The sequence below is a fragment of the Pithys albifrons genome, chromosome 9 (assembly GCF_047495875.1).
Source record: "Pithys albifrons albifrons isolate INPA30051 chromosome 9, PitAlb_v1, whole genome shotgun sequence".
Lineage (NCBI taxonomy): Eukaryota > Metazoa > Chordata > Aves > Passeriformes > Thamnophilidae > Pithys > Pithys albifrons.
In genome coordinates, this window is record NC_092466.1 from 30,114,070 (window position 1) to 30,130,263 (window position 16,194).

Here is a 16,194-nt window from a genome sequence, read left to right on the forward strand (position 1 = left end):
AGCTTTAGTGGAACCCAGAAAGATTACATCAACTGGCTTCCCCTGATCAGCTTTACCTTGTCATAAAAGGAAATTAGGTTTGAAAGCAAGGATTTTCTCTCATGAAACCAGGCTGGCCATCACCAGTGACTGAGTTGTCTTTCAGGTGTTTTTCAATACCTCCCAGAATAATCTTCTCCATAATTTTACCAAGCACTTAAGTGAGACTGACTGGCTCAATTGAGACTTGAAAATCAGGACAACCTTCGCCAGCTTCCAGTTAGGTGGGAGCTCTCCAGATTCCCATGGCTGCTCAAAAATCTTCCAGAGAGGTTTTTAGAGTTAAGGCTGCCTCTAATCACTTTTAAATCAAGTGAAGTACAAAAAGCTGGCAGGATCAAGCTGGTGGTAGAGACAGAGCTGGAATCCACCACTCATCCATGTCAGACCTGTATGTTTAGGACTGAAAAATGCAGTGCCCTTATGGAACTGACCCACAAAAAAGCGGTGTAGGGAAAGGTAATAGAATCTGATACACTGACTGTAAGAAAGTTTTAACAGTAATAAGTGTGAGTAAACAGAAGAAATATTTGTGGATATTTACCTAAACATTGATGGTTCAATTTGAGATTCTGAAAGTCCCAGTGGTGCAAAATAGGCCAACACAAGGAAGCAGAGAATGCAGTTGAATTGCAGAACTAACTCAAATTGCAATGATGGACATAATCATAATTAAAGTATTATTAGATAAGGACACAGAAACTTATAAGCCTACACAGAATGCACAGATAAGTGCGCAGTGGACAAACTCTTAGGGAATGCCAGGTTTTCTTCCGTTTAATATAATTTTAAATTGTTTATTTGATTGCAAACATGTTTTAGATGTCTGTTAATTTATTTTTCTTTTTATGCTACATTTTTATAATTCATGGCCATCCTTTTTCCAAGAACAGCATGGTAATCTGACAACATGATTCTAAGTTGCAAGAAAAAGTGAGGACAAATATTTTAGAGAATTAAATCAGTAATATAATGTCTCAGTAATATATTAACTGCTATTAAATCAGTAATATAAGCTTCTGGGTTTGAGTACAGTATGTGTGGGGAAAGAAGGATCTTGGTGAAAGGGGAATGTTTTGAATAAATAACTTACCAAAGTGAGAATGGTACTATCTGAACTAAGGCCTTTCCAATGCATGCAGTGACATGTATTGTTTTATGTTTAGAGTATTTAATTCCTACTGAGACTCATGACTGCTGCTGTGTGAGTGAAACACCGTGGCACACACCTCTGCAGGGAACATAATTTTCCCTGAAGTGCTTTCTGATGAGCACAAGAAAGAGTTCTCCTTTTAGAGCTAGGACTTCTAATCATAACTAGCTCAAGATGGACTCCGGTGTCCAGAGGGAAAAGGGGTTTGGAGCCATTTTTATTATAAGAGAGATACCTTATTAAGCCTCTGAAAATCTGCCAAGATGACAACCTTCATTGATATGAAGATTCAGCTGCTGAAATTCTCTTACTGATTCCAAAATAGTTCACAAGAGAGAAATTAGATGCAACAAAAAAAAATTAATGTTAATTTTCTTTAAGACAGAATTCTTTGCAAGTATAATCACCCAATTAAATAACTGCACCCTTCATTCTGGCAGAGGTAATGTGACAGTTTGCATTTAAAGTATTTCAATACTAAGAAAATAGTAACATGTGCTGCTGATGCATTTAAATCATGAGCAGTATTACAGGCTCTAGCTAAGAGAAATGAGCATTAGTTATCCCTGGAGCTGTGCTGCTCTAACAGTCCCAGTGAAAGGCTTTTGTGTGTGGAAAGCATAGAAGCAGCAGCAGAAAAGCATATTAAGCATTATCTCTCTAGATGCAGATAACCCAGAGTGGTCCAAAGATGGGAGAAAACACAGGGGAATAAGAGAATAGGAGGAAGGGGAATCAGAAAATTACTAAATGAGACAAAAACCAGTTTTCCAAATCAGAAGTAAGATTAGCAAGAGAAGATCTTAGTAAGAGAAGATCAGGTCTCATGAAATATTGAAGAGATAAGTTAAAAAAAATAGGCCTGTCATTTTTCCCTGGATGGGTGGAAGCCCCTACTTCTCACTCACTTCATGATGCTTTTAATTCCTGATGTGAAATTGCCCTGGTGAGAGAGAGAAACAAGGGCATCACTGGGGAGACACAAGCACCATCTGTAAAATGTTACACCTGAGGCCAATTTTAAGTACTTAGCTAAATATACGTTTTGCATAATCATTGAGTGAAATAAAATGTATGTGTCGAATAAAAACATGATGGTCCTTAGATCTGCTTCCTAAATCAGCATTTATATGAATCTCCTTTTGTCACTGGATGAAAAAATGCTATTTCATGAATCCTGGAAGTCCATTGTAGTTTTAGAAGCAGAAATGCTTACCTGGCAATGTTAGTACATCAGTAACCAAGGTTACTGCCTTCATAAAAAAGCTCAAAAAAGGATCTGCAGTCCTGTGACACTTCTAGTTCTGTCCTGCTCCTCCACATACAATTATACATTCAGCATCAGCTTTATTTCAAATATTTGATTTTCAAATATAATTTCAAGGAACTCATTTCTAAACACAAATTTTCTGTAGGGCATGATGGATATGCAAACATTTCCTCAAAAGCTTTTGGCTTAGGGACAACGAAAGTACAGAATTATTGCTTAAAATAATATACCCTCATAAATAAATTTTAAACGTTAGAATTTTAGTTAAGGGTATATTGGAAGGCACAATCACTCCAGCATCCTCAAAAAGTCTTTATTTAAAAAGAAAATACACCTAATCTCTCACTACTGTTAGGGATTATAAAAATCACTCAGCTGCCTGTTTTCTTCACCAAGATGTTGTATGTTAATTCCAGCTTGCATTCACCAAGTCTTGCTAAAGGGGTCCACAGCTGATGACAACTGTTAACTCTTGCAATAAAAGTTAATTTGGAAGAAAACCAACCCACAGATATATTGATGGATCTCTTCAGATCTTTGCATTATTAATAATTCAACAGAGGATGCTTTGGACTTCTTACAAATTCAGAACGCTATGATGATAAAGATACCAGATTAAGGAACCTGCAAATCATAATCCTGTATTTCTACATGACTTTGAAACAGCTTTAGGGAATATATATTGCACTACCAACATATCTGTCTTCTAAGCTAAGAAATCCTCCTCGGAGGAAAAGACACCTCAGGATCCATGTCTAATTAGTCTATGGCCTTTTTGCCAAAATACTAACATAGCATTCAAGCCTAGAGAAAAAAGGAACATGTCACAAGACTGAAATGCTGATAAGCACTGAGAATACCAGTTTTCGCTGGCAGTTTGATCTCAGAAGACTGGGCTGGGACTAAAACTTACTGTGTTGCTCTTTTAATAGCCCTCAGACCATATTGTCTGTCAGAAATAATACATTGCCTGCACTGAGATGTGACCCAGTTGGTGACTGTGAATTAAATCTCACTATGTTCCCTTCATGGCTCCTTTGAGATAAAGATCCTATTATCCATTACCTCTGTCTTTGTAGAGCATGTAATTTCATAAGAAATTTACTCATTTAAAAGCTAATAATATGTTTAAAGCTCTGAATTAGATGGTCTTTGGTCACTGCCAAGGGGGAATGGAGCTAGCAGTAAAAGTTCATCCATGTGGATAGTAAACAGAAGGAATAAAACCAAATTAGTGAGAATGGTTTTTATATTTGCTCTGCAACACTTGGTTCTGTAAAATAATATATACAAGTCAGAATACATTTCCATTTCAAAATGCATTCAGTAGCAGGAGGCTGTATTTTAAATAGCATAGTAAATTCTGTATTGTTTAGCTTACAAATAAACCAAGAGAAAGAATAAGAAGAAAGGAATATTCTGGAGACCTTCTGTCTACAAAGATGTTTCTTTTCTTACTGAGAGGACAAAAATCATCATTATTACATGTTGTGATGCTTTCTTGTTTGTACTTAACTTTAGGAATAAAAACTAGATCCATATCTTAATGTTTATTTTCATGATTCATTTTCCTCCCTCCATTTTACAACTATTTATAGCTATAAAAATAAATATAATATATATTTTTAAATATGATAACTTTGGCAGCCTGTTCTTAGAGGAATGAATTTAAGCACTCAGTCCCAGGCTACTCAGAGACTTGGCAAATATATACCATTGCTGAGCCATTTCAGGCATTGCTTTTAGCTGCTTTTCAGGCCAGCAGCTTATGGAAATACTGAGACTCACGAGTAACTCATGTCTTGCTAATGCTCAGTTTTTTAAAGCAAGAGATGAGAAAAGAAAAATAAGGCAGAGAAGAAAAAAAATGTCTTCCCGGGTTCTGTTTGCTGGTGGAGATGAGACCACAATCTCAATATTCCTTATCTCTGGCTTATCTAATCAATATATATCCCTGGATCAGGCCCAGTAATTATGCAATTTTGAGGAGGGTGTGGGGAAAGCAGGTGTGCTTCTCCAAATCCCAGGCATAGTAAAGATGGCAGAGATGACAGTAAAATTCCTTCCATCCTCCCAGCCTTTCGCCAGTAAGTTCCCACACTTTTTAATCACTTCAAAAAACATGAGGAGCAGAGTCATGCCCCCATTGCCCTGCCTGCCAGTTAGTTCTAACTGCCAGCACATCAATTATGTGCCATTAATTTCTGGTCCCATTCATTCCTTGTTTACCAGACATGATGTCAACCCAGGCGCTGGGGTTGTATCAGTAGCTGGTTTTGTTTCCCTTCCTCTGCTGAGCCCCCTCCCCACCATCTCTCACCAACCATTGTTAGAGGCAAACAGGACATCTCATGAAATGTCTTTCACTTAGAAATGCAGCTTGCAGTTTAGTTCTAGTATGTGAATGTCTCCTAAGAGTTGACCACCTTTATTTAAATGTTAAAGTTAGTGCCATTACAAATGCAAATTACTTTGCCCTCTAGACCTGTAATAACTTTTAAGTAGGGAAAGCATTATGCTCGATGTTCACTCTGACAATTGTGTCACTCCTGAGTGCTGCTGGTACCAAGAGTATTTCCACAAGGGCAGAATTGGTTTTACTCACCCACTATGTGCAGCATGTCAAGTCCTTCTTTTCACATTATGCGCTAATTAAAAAATAAACATGTAGTATGACAAGTTAGGCTCAAAAATCTCTAAAGGGCAGACCTGCATACAGCAAACCAGCTGATACTTTGTGCCTTCAACTATGACTTATGCCTATTCTCTTAAATTACGTTCAACTGCCTGATCAGTTCATAAAGTAAATGGACAGCTGCAGCATAGAGCAGACATTTTAATAGCAGAGTGCTGTAGACATGGCTGTCTGCCAAAGAACACATTGTTAAAGCAAGCAGCATAAAATGAAAAATTAAGATATTGGCACCAAGACCTACTGGTAAGAGCTGAGGGTCAGTAAAGGACATAGCTATAATCTAAAAGATTTTTTTCCACCAGATTAAATTTAGGACAGGCAAAACATCCTTGCTTTGGAGAAGTGTTCTGCAGTGCCGGGAAATGAGGCGAGTCTCCAAACAAACATAAAAGTCCCTGTTGCTCTCCTGGCCATCATGGCTCCTCTGCTTGGCAACTGGCAATTTGGTACAATCCTTCTTTATAGCACAGCTGTCGCAGCTGGACATAACAGCCCTCAGATCAGCTCTGAAATGTACTTTCTCAGTTATAACTACATATTTTAAAGTGTGTTTCATTTACTACTCCGTTTTGTTTATTGTTTATTTTGTTTATTTGAAAAACATCAACAATTTGTTGAAATTGCCTTTTGCCTAAAACAGATGCAGAGTAATAACAGCAAAGGAAAAGATTATATTTGGATGCTCCTTCCTCGGTGGCTGCCACAGTTACCACAAGTTAATATGCATGGCATATGAAAATGTTTTGGAGAAATTCTCTGGTTAAATGGCTGAGCATCCATTATTCAGGGAACTCCAATATATGAATGTGCATCCCCTCCTCTGGGTACATAAATTGGGCTCCAGTCTTTACTTACTTATCATCATGTACTCTTAACAGAATTAAGATTTTTTTTATTTCTGTCCTATATAATGACTATGGTATAACCTGTGATGTGTGTTTATTCCCCTTAGTAATTCTACTGTCAGAATGACCTATTGCCTCTTCTTTGGCTCTGATTTCTTTACATAAGTTGTACTTTACTCCACAGACACATTTAAATAGTTTGTCAGGATCAGTATGCCATCCCATTTTCTTCCATGCCTAAGAGTACTCTTTCCATCAGAGCAATTTAGAGCTGAAGCAATTAAATAGCTAAAATTGAGAGGGTGAGACTCTTCAACAATGTCTTATAGGACCTATGATAATAATACAGGACAAATAACATATTTCTTTGCTTGTTTGTTTATGTGGAGTCTGTCTAGGAGTATTCCCAGTGGTCCCTGGAGAGCACAGCTAAGAATTGAAAGTCTTCTCAACCTGTGACTGTTCACCAGCAAGTAATTGTAACTACAGATTTCATTATTTGCAATCCAAAACAAAAGGTATGCCTATGTGTGTGCCAGGAAATCTTGTCAGCTTGATGCAGAAAGAGTTTCTCTTGCAAAGCAGAGCAGCCCTGAAATTTCTAAGGTGAATCATCAAGAGTGCCATTTGGTGAATCTTTACAATAAAGCAGGAGCATTACTGACTCTTTCAATGATTTACAGAGTGCGTAGGGATTGAGCTTGAACATCCCCAGCACAGTATTCATTATTCATCCATGTTAGCTGAGCATAGCTCAGCCTTCCCTGTGTTACATTGGGCAAGAAAGCACTGTGTCTATGATTATCTGCAAAGCCAGAGCCAACCTGCCACATGAGGAAGTGAGAAAAGGGAGAGAGAAGGGGAGATCTGCTCAACCATATGATGGCAAACATGTCCCAGGACATGGTAAGTCTTGTCCCACATCCCACTGTGCTCACATGGGAGAATGGGATCTGTGTGGCTCTGTTGGTCTTTTTCTTTCCTCTTCATCCTGCCTAAATCCAGCATATTTACCTGGAAGTTCAGACTATCTCATTGCAATTCTTACGCTCTAAGGTTAGGATTTTAATGCAAGGCATTTGTCTGACCTTGCTCCAGATTATCTTTCCACATCAGGAATGAATTACTGTTATGAATATTGATGCTTTCAGACATTTTAGAAGAGGAAGCTATACAGAAGAGCTGGGGAAACTGATTTTTTTTCAGCAGCTTAACAAAAAGCAGATGAAAACAGAAAAAAAAAGTTTTTGAAATTATATATTTTAACAGGAAAGCATGTGACATTTGCACCGTTATCTAATTTCTCTTATGCAAATCATCTCAACAGGACACAAAATGAAGTGTAGTAGATTCATTCTCCTAAGCTTCCTCCATGCAAGTTTCAGCTCGGTTAACCCAGTGTCTGACACCCTGATCAAAAGCTGTTTAAAAATGTAAGCCTCTAAGATACATAACCAGATAGAGATGCTTTGTAACTGCATCCATATGGATTTTTTGGGCTTATCCACACTGCCCTAATTGATTGTGACTGTCCACTCACTTTGTTTCAGAGCAGTCAGGTAGGCTGGGTCAATTTCTCATTAGAAAATTGAAGTACATTTGCATTGCATTAATACAGGATGATGAAACAAGCTGAATCTAAGGTTAAAATGTGGCACAGAAAAATCAGTCTGACTGCTTAGGCACAACTTCCTTGTCTTTGGCTGTACCAAACAGGGCTGCTGCAAGTACAGATATTAAGCTTCCTTCCATTTTAAGCAGCATTATTAAGAAGACCTGAAAAAGTGGGACAACTGCGCAGCTCATACAACACGCAGACTAATCTCCCCTATCTTTATTCAGGACACTCCTTCTCTGGGTTCTCTGCCAACACCCTTTCCCTCAGCCCTGTCTCGGCAAGGGAAGATCTGGGTCTGCTGTGATTGAGGTCACTGGGACAGCCAAGCTCCGAGACACAGTCGGGAGGCTGCAAACAGAGGCGTCTGAGCCTGCGGAGCCACAGCCTCCAGCTGGCCCACACCGGGACAGAGGGGCATCCAGACGGGCTCACAGCTCAGCCAGACAGCCCGTTTGCCCCAGGGCCTGCAAACAACACAGTTTCTACACTGATCTCAGTCTCTGTCAGGGCAGGAGGCATCTTAAGCATCGTTTGTCACCAGGATCTCTGAACAGATGTAAACACCACTGCTGGTAGTTCACTGGCTGCATCAAAAATGCTACAACAGCATATTCCTTTCTGAGGGCTCCATGGATCATGCTAAGTCTTATCAGGGGCTGAAGACTGAATGATAATATGAATAATCTTTATCTGAATGCCTCCTACACCCATTATTGCTGATAAAGTTGAGCTTTACAAGTGAAAGGCAATTTTAACGAGAAAAAATTAAACACAGGCATAAATTAATGAAGCTGGGGTTGAATATAGCAGTAATGAGTGCAATAAAAAATGCCAATTTGTTGCATCTTCTAGAGATGAGAATCTTAGAGTAATGAAAGTCATGTACATGCTAAGTATGTTCAAGGTTGAAGTAAAACCAAAGCTCATTTATTTCAGTTCCTCTGCCTTCTGAAATCCTCTCTTAAATCTCAAGGCTTCAGTGACATCTGCTGTTGAAGACCTATTTAATTAATTAGTTGTAATTTAACAGGTAGTCCCTTTAAGTGAATTCTTCTTCCACACAGTTTCTACTATTCAATTCTATTTGTAAACATCTGTACCACAATCTTTTCATCTGATCAGAAAACCTCTGAAACTGAGCTTTTTTGTTGTTCTGTTCATCCAGCAAGGTGCTAAATCACTCTTGCTTTCTAAAGCAACAGAATTTTTCTCCCTGCCTTGATCCTGCCCTCCCTTCCATTTTGAATGCATGGAAATTGCATAAGCACATGTTTAACTGCCAATAAAGTTACTCCCAATGTGTTCAAATCCACTGGTGGAATACCAAGGTGGAGTTCATGATCAAAAAGCAACCACAACAAAAGGGTCTATGAAACACAATCCTGAAACTTTGTAAATCAGTGCTTCTACACTTTACAGTAGCCATTAAAGAGAGCTTGCAGAAAACAGTAATTAATCTGTGGTTCCCTTTCATGTGTGACTTTAATGCTCCCAAGAGAACAGAAAGGTTGACAGACTCTTGTCAAGCCCCAAGTTCAAGAAATAATAAAAGTAAGGCTAAAGCTCTGATTCTTCATCTCAGAGCAGAAGTATTCAGAACGAAACTCCCTGCAGTGCAGGTCACACCTCCAGTTATGTGATATGGTGATTTCTATCCTAGATAAACAGTGTTGTGTCAACATAATACTCCATTAACAAGTTGCGGCCCAGCAGCATGCAGAATGCTCCTATTTAGTTACATTTCTCCTCACTCTGAACAAAACCCCTTTTTCTACATTAAAATTTGTGGTGCATCCGAACTAAAGCCAGAGTTGGGGTCCAGAATTTTGCATCCTCTTTCTGCCATAAAATTGTCATATGAACTTGAGTAAGCCGCAAAGTCAAACCTTCAAAAACATTCTACATTTCTGGATGATCAACTTTAGACAGCAGATACATCTTCCACAAGTGCCTGGAATCCCCATAGAAACAATGGAAGTGACAGGAACATGGGAGTGGTTTGCACCCAGGAAGCCCTTAGACCAAGGTGGCCAAGCTGCTCACCCAGAAATGGAAGTGTTCAACATTAGAATGTCTATTGGAAATACAGATATCTTGTCCCATTTCACAGAGGTGGTGTGGTTGATACATTAATTCCCCAGTGTTCAAGGCCCTGTTTATTAGTATTATGAAGCTGTCAATGAATAAAAAGTAAAATATGATCTAAAACATAAACTACCATAGCAGGCAGTGACTTTGTAATTTTATTTCATTAGAGCACACAACAGAAGTGAAGTCAGAAGTGAGGTAAAGAAGCCAAGGGGAAATCTGCCACTGCCCCACCAAACTTTCAGTCCTCCACATCACTGTAAGCCAGCAGAATTTAAACAGTTACCAAGCATACGATTGTACTATTTAACTCTAATACTTTATAAACTGTGGCTGTGACTGAAACATCCCTTCCCTTGAGCATTTTGACCTTGGATACAGCTGTGGTAAACAGAACTAGTTCAATTTAATTTTTTTTTCCTCACTGGAAGGTATCCAGGTTCCACTTTAGCACCATTTGTGGATGCTTAAGAGTTCCTGTACAGCTGCCTAGGCAGGGCAGGGTCCAAGGATGTGAAAAATAATTGACTGAGGAAGAGAGAACTCTCTACCAAAAAAAGTTAAACATCAGCAATCCATGAATTTAAAGAACTGCACTAAGTGGGGGAGGGAATCTGAACTCCACTTTAGCTAATTCTTTTAGGAATAAATTGATAAGGAGTGTAGAATTAATAGGAAGAAAATAATAAAGGGGGGGGGGGGGGAGAAGAAGAGAATTCTCTGTCTTCCTAAACTGTTTTTACAATGTACTTTGAACTTGCCTATGTTATGCATTGCTGTGTATTATTACATTTTAAAGCTGCGTTTGTCATAAAACTCTTTGCCAATGTTTATCAACTGAAGAAAGCTGCTTTAATATGGAAACCTTACTCCAAGGTTATTTCCCTATTTTTGGAATCAAAACCACACAAATACTGTACCAGCGAGAGGTTTCTCTTGCACAGAATAAGCAAATATTGCTCAGTTTATATTTTGGACCTTGTTGCTGCTTTAATGAAGTATTAGTTGTATTTTTACTTGTTTCTATTTCTGTTAGGTTTCCTGAGCTATAAAAGAGCAAGAATTACAAAGTTACAGAATCTGCTGAAGGAGAAGGGACCTGAAAAGATCATCAACCCCAATTCCTGACCCCGAGAGTCCCACCCTGTGCCTGAGAGGATCATCCAGATGCTCCTTGAGCTCTGTCTTGGTGCTGTGACCACTGCCCTGGGGAGCCTCTTGTCATGTTTTAAAGAATTAAATATGATATTCTTATTATTAAATATTTATTCTTATTCTCTATTATGATATTCTTTTACTAACATATAAGGTCTAATTAGTAATATTCTATTAGTGATAATTAATATTCTGCTAATACATATGATACATTACCCAAGAAATTCTCTTCCACATTTGGACTGTTTGACAAAGTCTTCCTTAACTGTGATTATCATGAAGACCTTGACTGCCAGTTGCACATTTTCATAAAAGTTATACATTCCAAGTTTGATTTGCAAAAGCTTCTGTGAGACTGTAACACATTTTAATCCTTGCTTTCATATTTTCAGGACTCCAGCTGTGAATACCTGTTGACAGTTCTTCATCATGTCCCTGATTTCATGTCCTCCCACAGCCCGGCACAAAAATCACCAGGCTACTCTCGTGTTTGCTAAGAGATCATTAGAACCAGAGTGCACTGCCCCCTGAAAGCTGTGAAGGGGCTGAATATGGGGAGGAGCACAACTTTGAAACCCCTGTTTTTTTCAGATTTGTTGGGAACCCATTCTATTATTTATCCAGCTGTTAAGACATTCCTTCACCCTTTCTGTATTTGCTGTAGTTGATGTGAAAAGCCTCCATTCCCTTTTCCATTCTCTTGAAATTATGCTTCAAAGTCTCATCATCTCCTTTTAAATGTCTTAAACACCATATTTTAGTCCTTTGACTTTCAAAAATGACCAGAAATATGAGACCAAAGGGGAAGCTAATATGTTAATACATTTTCAAGACTAAGACCACCCAAACCAATCGTTAGTTTGAGAAATGAAAACTGTTGCATTCATCTGAAAGAACTGTTAGTTCTATTACTTACAAGTGAATATGAAATAATGCTTAGCTGAAGTTTCCAGCTAACACATTTATGGCAATTCTGAGCTTCCTGGCCCACATTTGCAGTTATGCAAATCTCTGTGTCCTACTAAGGTAATTCCCTATATTTGACTGGTTTTAATATAAAAAAAAAGAAGCTTATAGGTAGCAATTGCTAGATAACAGCCTGAATTCCATCACAGTACTGGGAAACATGCTTGGATGTGTTTTAGTAGTAATGATTCTTTCAACAAGATAAGTTCAATTTTAGTTTCATTTGAGCTATATAAGGATCTTAGAATATGTATAAACAGCACTCAGGAAGCTGATTACTTGTTAGCTCTTTGCACCATGATTTGCAAACCCACGGATGTCCCTAAAGTCACACTGCCCAGAAGATGGAGTTCGTATTGCAACATACAATCTGCAGCTCCCAGGCCAGACATGGGCAGCAGGTTGGCATCACCTTGACACCCATTCTGCCAGCATGCTAAAATTTCCCCAAACATTACAATGACCTAAGTGAGAATTAAAGTGGTTGGCTTCCAGCAGCCCAGCTCACTCCTATTTCTGTGAACAGACTGAAGTTTGAAACCCCACAGTCCTAGAAACACCCTTGAGCACATTTCTCTGAAAGGCTGGAAGGAACAGATGGCTTTTGAACCCTGATGCTATTGGTGCTGTCGGCATGATGGAGCACTGCATCCTCATTTGTACTGATTGGGGTCAAATCAGCTCTAGCCTTTCATTTACCTTAACCACTGAGTCTTTTTTCTAATTAGAATATATGCCATTACCACTCTTACAGTAATGATAACCTACTGAACTCTAATGAATCAATCCCATCTGCCTTGCTGTACGTGTACTCGGCAATTTCACTGCTCAGAATCAAAAGAATTCACCACAGCACACAAGCCAGGAGTCACAAGTGCTGCTCCTTGTGCTGGAATGTAAATGGAGCAGTTATTCTGGGTTTTGCTGTGATTTTCTGCAGAATTTTATTACTGAAGGGTTTGTAAGGTCATTCCCATGAGAACCTTTGACAGCCTACAAAGCTAAACACAAAATCCAAAAGCACAGGCACAGTTCTTCAGGTGAGAATTGATGGTCTTTTGTGAAGGAGAAAGGTAAAGGGCACCAGACAGATGCAGTCCATTTAAACACCAAATTTTAAGCTCCAGTCAGAGTTCATACATTACAGATTAGATTCTGCTGACTTTGACACCTGGTTTAGATCAGAAGCATTTGAGCATCACCTCAACAGGTAACAGATGTGATCCTGGCAACTACTCCAAAGTGATGTTTGGAGACCTCACAGAGCAGCCAATGTCCTGGAACACTGGTGCAATAGTTCATTTTATCCTACCAAAGATGCCTTCCAGGCAGGAGAGCCATGGAAGGTCCACGTGCCATGTGTTAAGCTCAATAACAATTTAGAAACTGCTGCTTATTTAAAGAGGATTTAACTACCTATTCCAGCTCATTCTACCATAGACAGGAGCATTTTGCAGGATAAAGAGGACAACAGCAGTTAGATTACTAACATTGCATCTGATTTAAAAACAGTTTTCACAGGTCTACTCTTTTGAGGGAGAGTAGATTTGCTATATTTCTCTCCACCCCCTACCCCCAACTGTGCATATTCAATATACTGTAATGCCTTACATTTTTCCCCTTCCTGCCTTCCTTCTTGCTTTTATGCTCAACCTGTTGTTACTTTGGTTAAGACATATGGGGGAAAAAGCTCAGGAACTAAGCAAATTAATTAAAAATTGCCAGAAACAATTGTATTTAATACTTGAGTATTTGGTACTTGACTACAGTGCAGGAGGCTGCACTCACATGGAAGGTCAGACTGGTCTGCTCATCCCCATTATTTTGAACTGGCATGTTATCAGCAGCCAGCAATGGGGGAGCTCTTGGCAACAGGTTTCCTCAACCTAAGCCATGCACTCGCCTGCCAGAAGGATGGCAAAGAAACCCTTCAAAATGATGCTTTTACATTTTTGCCTCTAAGTAATACTTTACTGTTAAACTCTACAGCAGCCATAGTGGAGCAAGGAGTCAACCTGAACTGGGAAAGTGATTGATAAACTGGGAAAATTTAGCCTGGCAAATACTAATCCTTATCCATTAACTCACAGCAGAACCCAGGTGTCTGAATAATGGAGCAGCAGAGCTGCATGGAAGTTGCTTACTTGTGCATATCAGCAGTGGCAGAAAAAGTCTGCTTTGATCAGCCCCACAAGACCTTTATGGTAATACTCTCTTTCCTCATGAGGGTGTTGTGTGACACACACAGCCTAGTTATTCAGGCAGAAAGATCTGAACTCTCAAGATTGGCTGCTCTGAATTGGCCTGTAATTATACCAGTGGCTGACAGGGAGGTTTAATTAAATTGTTACATTCTTTTGGCTGAAATGCAGTTGTGCTTACTTTATGTGCAGCTCAAGAGTGAGAAGAGATGCTTCTAGTTTTCCAAGTTCAGCAAAATTCACCCTAGACAAATCCCTCCTATTGTTTCCCAAAGGAATGGCTAAAGAAATTTTGCCTCAGCATGTGAGACATTTTCTGATCAAATTTGTACTGCTAGATTTTAGCAAGAAACTCGTATTTAATTTCCAGGTCTAGATATTTCCTTCTGGAGCATGAAGAACAAAGGGCTCCATTGGCTCCATTGGACATGGGAGAAGCTTCCCGTAACTTCTTACAGAAGTCAGCCCTGTAACACCCCTCCCAACCAAAACCATGACACACAAACCCAATATGGGTTTGTATCAATAGCTACAGTAACAGAAATAACATTAGAAAACAAAATTAAGTAGAGTAATTTTGTAGAATGCTTAGAGTTTCTTCCAATGTTTATCTTTACCTAAGATTAAGCAAAGTATCTGAAATCATTAATAACTTTTCATCAACAAGAATTAGCATAAGTGCTTTGCAGCAAGGTGTGGTTTCTCCTCCATATTTTAGTTTTGAAAAATATTGAGTTATTTCACCGTAACTGCTCTTATTACACATATTATGGTCCCTTGTTTATCAACAGCAATGCATCTATGGTCATGCTAAATTTCTGCTTTACCTTGGCAGATAAGTCAATACTAAATTAAATTCCTTGCATTCCTTTACTAACTTGAAGCTTGTAATCACTAAACACTTTTCAGTCAATGGGATACTTGACAGCAATGCCATATAGGATGGAGTAAATCCAACTCAGTCACTCTTGAGGAAAAGCTTCATGTGGCTTTCAGCAAGTATTCTGGCACCAGTGACAAAACAGGCCAATTTCAATGCAGTCTGCAGGCTGGGATTTGCATGATATATTGTTTCAAGCTGCCAAGCAGAACAGAAATAGCTTTCAGGGTCTGTCCTCATGGTCTTAGAATGGCAATAACAGGAGTTACTCTAATGTTTTACCTAAAGCCACCAAGCTACAATTTTCAAAGAAGCCTGTGAAAACAAAACGTAGTGGAATAGACCTACGAACACGTTATGAAATCCCTTGTAAACCCAAAGATGTAGATCAGGAAAACTCTCCTGCAAACTAAGGAAACCTGTTTCAATTCTTGTCCCGCTAATTGCCAGAGAGTTTGATGTATAACCACCTTGCAAAGGAAGCACTATTAGCATGCTACAGAGCTGCAAAGTGTTAGCTATTACTTCCAGTATAAGCATGGACAAACATTTTTCAAGCAAACCCAGGGGTGCACTTATACTGCAAAAGCTTTTACCTCCCATCAGCTTCAGGAACATTCCTGATGTTTCCCACAATGTCAATTCCAGTAAGACTCTTTATTTTCACACTTTTCAATTACCATAGTTGCATATTAAAGTGCAAACAGAGCTTAGCCTTTTCTTTCTAGGCCACAGCAATGAATGTTTATGGAATTATTATTATTCTAAAGTATTATTTACAGTAGTAATTTGCTTATGCATGTGAAAACAGAGTTTAAGTCTACAAAGTCAAATTCTCAATGGGTAAAATTCTTTATTGCATGTAAACACACCTGTAGTGAGCAGAAAGTCTAAGTTCAAACCTTCTCTCCCACCCTCAGAGTCAGGGAGGTGTAGGTGAGAAGATGACAAGCAGTAGAAAATCTACAGTTATCATTCCTGAAGAAATGTTGGGCCAGCACCTGATCTCTCTTATCCTGGTGTAAAGACCTGTTTCTCTCTCTCACACTGGCATTTACAACATTTAAAACAACAGCACTCCTTATTGGAGTACCCCTAGTGCACATCAGTCAACTGGCAGCAATCAGTAGAGATTGTCAGCATAGGTGATGCAGCAGCCAACCTCATTTGGTCTCATTTTTGAAGGGATGGTCTTTTAACTTTCATGGGACAACAATTTTTCACATGTGTGCAAAGACTGATTCTACATGCTGTGTCCCTGCAACCAGCTCTGCTGTGCTGCCT